The sequence below is a fragment of the Balaenoptera musculus genome, chromosome 6 (genome assembly GCF_009873245.2).
Source record: "Balaenoptera musculus isolate JJ_BM4_2016_0621 chromosome 6, mBalMus1.pri.v3, whole genome shotgun sequence".
Taxonomy (NCBI): Eukaryota; Metazoa; Chordata; class Mammalia; order Artiodactyla; family Balaenopteridae; genus Balaenoptera; species Balaenoptera musculus.
Window position 1 is genome coordinate 27330145 of NC_045790.1, and position 3518 is coordinate 27333662.

General features: G+C 41.6%; 1 pseudogene; it reads right to left on the reverse strand.

Moving 5' to 3' along the window:
• Window positions 1-1731: 1731 nt before the first annotated feature.
• LOC118897642 lies at window positions 1732-1832 on the reverse strand (annotated as a pseudogene).
• Between the last annotated feature and the right edge of the window lie 1686 nt (window positions 1833-3518).

The following is a 3518-nucleotide window of genomic DNA, read 5'->3' on the forward strand; positions in this document are numbered from 1 at the left end:
GTAATTTCTTGAGGATACATCAAAGGTCATCTAGGTTGACCTTTGTAGATTAACAAGTTTCCCTCAGTACATATTTACCATCAGACCTGGGGGTTTGTCTCATACTTGTATCCACTTTTAAACTGACTATGACTAGCCAATTCCAGAGCAGTAAATTTCTAAACTTACCCAAGAATTTGACCTGTACACCTTTATACACTGTGAGAGAACTCAGTCCATGATCATGATTAAAAGTTGCCATTCAATCTAGCCAGAGTTTACTTCTTGAGGCATGTGTAACAAATTGCAGGCATTTATTACATGCTTAGTTGCCTAGATGGTATGTCCTAAAGCTAAAGTCTTTTAAAATGTTGTTTTCTTGACATTTGATTGTTCACTTGAAGCCTTTACACATCTTTCATTGGTGGGGTATGAATAAAGATTGAGGTTACCTCAGATGGGACTGGAACAGTGGTAGGCATTTCAGAGAAGCTCAAGGCAGGGAGGAGAGAAGCTCAAAAATACAATGCTACCTCTGCCTTGGGTGGATGTTTTTGATTTTCCAAAATTATCAAATGAAAAGGCAGCTGTTCCAGAGACTATCAAGCTCTGTGACTGAACATGATATTTAGCTTCAATTAGTCAGCACACATTACCTGCCTTTTATGCTTGATGTTTCAGAAGCACTCTGAGGACTGCTCATCCTTGGGTCTAAAAGACTGGAGGTGGACACATAGATGCCATCCCAGATGCATATATCCAACCGCATTTTATCTACCATCCACACCATGTATAGTTTAGTCAAGATTCTGTCATAGAGCAGCCTTTCAGAACAAGAAAAAATTGTTTTTGTCAGCTGCCCAGTGGAGCAGACTGGGTGTTCCTTCTGTTTTCTCTCTTGGGAGTGGTCCTGAGTCCTCACATGTCCCATGACAAACATGCTTCAGAGAACAAGTTGTGCTGTGAGCCAGGTAGCATCACTGGAAACTCTACCAGAAATCAGTGTAAGCCTCAGTTAACCCAGCACCAATGCCCCATGCATAGGTTCCCCTGCACTGGCAGCTGCAAACTTCCTGAGGCTCACAAACTCAGCATGTCCAAAACAAGAATCATGATCCACCTCTCCAAACTCCTTCTCTCTGTGCTTCCTGTCCCAGTCACTGGAACCACCATCCATCTGGAAACATGGAGATCTTTCTTGACTGGTTCCTCCCCTCACCCCCAAAGCAAACTTTCAACAAGTTCAGCCATTGGCCCTCTGACTTTTCTCAAATCTATCCACTTCTCTCCATCTCAACCTCAACACCCTAGTCCAAGCAACACCCATCTCTCTTCTGAAGGACTCTGACACCTTCTCAACTGGTCAGCCACATCCACTGCCCTTCTACCCACTGTCTACCCTAGTCCATGGTAATTTTTTAAAACACAATTTTATTGCTGTCCTTATGAAAGCTCTTCAACAATTTCCCACTGATCTCAGGACAGAGATCAGTATCGAGGTTTGTGGTGGTCTGGCCTCTGCCTGTGACTCCTCATCTCAGGCCATAAAACATCCTCCAAATCTTGACGAACCAGCCCTGCTCCCTCTTCCCACAAGACATTTGTACCTGCTGTTCCCTCTGTCTGCAATGGAACCATCCCAACACCATTCCCCTTTTTTATTGTGGTAAAATATACATAACATAAAACTTACCATTTTAACTAATTTAAATATACACTTCAGTAGCATTAAGCACTTTCACATTGTTATGCAAAAATAGGGAACACTTCACAAATTTGTGTGTCATCCTTGCACAGGGGCCATGCTAATTGTATTTTTCCAATTTTAGTCTATGTGCTGCTGAAGTGAGCACCTTCTACCTTTTGACTATAAAGTCTGACTCATCTTGCATTTATTCAGGGAAGCCTTTCAAGACCAGGTCCATCACAAGTCATACATTCCCCTTGAATGCACAGCACCCAGTATGGTGCTTTTTGGCACTAGGGACCGTCCCCAACCTTTTTGGCACTAGGGACCGATTTCATGGAAGACAATTTTTCCACAGGCTTGGGTGAGGGATGGTTCAGGTGGTAATGCGAGCGATGGGGAGTGATGGGGAGCGGCAGATAAAGCTTCACTCGCTCGCCTGCTGCTCACCTCCTGCTGTGCGGCCAGGTTCCTAACAGGCCAAGGACTGGGGATTGGGGACCCCTGAGTTATATTCTTGTTTCACTGGTGTCTGTTCTGTCTTACTAGACTATGAGCTCCTTGAGGGCAGCACTCATGGCATAGAGGAATGTTAGGTACACAGTGGGAGCTCAGTGGATCCTAGTTAATGAATAAACAAAGAAATGCAATTCTACCTTCAGTGGAAACCATCTTTGACTTTATTATAGAAAACTATGTAGTTCTGCATTACCTTGAACTCCATTCCAGAGCAGGATCTTGACTTCACCTTTGAAAAACTAAAATCAATAATGAGGGTTTTTTTTTTATCCTTTTCTCAAATAGAAGAATTATTAATGCAGACTTTATCTCTCATAAAAGAGGAAACACCTGATAGTCTTTATTTCTTATATTCACTGAATATATATATTTATTTTTCTGTTAAAAATTTCTATTCATTTTTCTATGAGATATTTGTTTTTTTAATTTTTATTGGAGTATAGTTGATTTACAATGTTGTGTTAGTTTCTGCTGTATAGCAAAGTGAATCAGTTATACATATACATATATCCACTCCTTTGTAGATTTTTTTCCCCATATAAGTCATTACAGAGTACTGAGTAGAGCTCCCTGCACTGTACTGTAGGTCCTTATTAGTTACCTATTTTATATATAGTAGTGTGTATATGTCAATCCCAATCTCCCAGTTTATCCCTCCCCCATTCTCCCCTGGTAAACATAAGTTTGTTTTTTTACATCTGTGACTCTATTTCTGTTTTGTAAATAAGTTCATTTGTACCATTTTTTTTAGATTCCACATACAAGCGATATCATGTGATAGTCTTTAAATAGTAGGTTTTCCTTCAATTCTATGCATCAAGGTTTCACAACTATTGACACTCAGACCTCTGAAGCAGTTTGTAATTTCCAAAAACTAATGTAAAGTAGAGCCTATTTTGCCTAAGCCTGCAAGATACCCAGCAAGATGCTGCCCCACCACATCTGCAAAGAAGTCCCCACCTCTCATTGGGGCTGATAGTGGGTTCTGAAGATGGCTTTCCCTGGAAACTGAGGGAAAGTCTGCAGCCACCAAGTTCATGGAGAACTTGTCACACCCAACTCCAAGAAGGCCTGCTATAGGCCAGACTGGGTAGATCTGAGATTTCATGAGACCAAGGATGCCAACACTGAGTTATAGCAAGAACAGCTGACATTCACATGACCCTTCACACTTTATGGGTTATTTATAACACCAAGAGCTCTTAGGAAGCAACATCAGCATCAACAACAGCATTCTTATTTTACAGATGAGGGGAAAACACTTGAGGTCAAGCAGCTGGTCCAACATCCCTTAGCCAGGAGCCAGGCCAGATTTAGCACATGGTTTTGATGC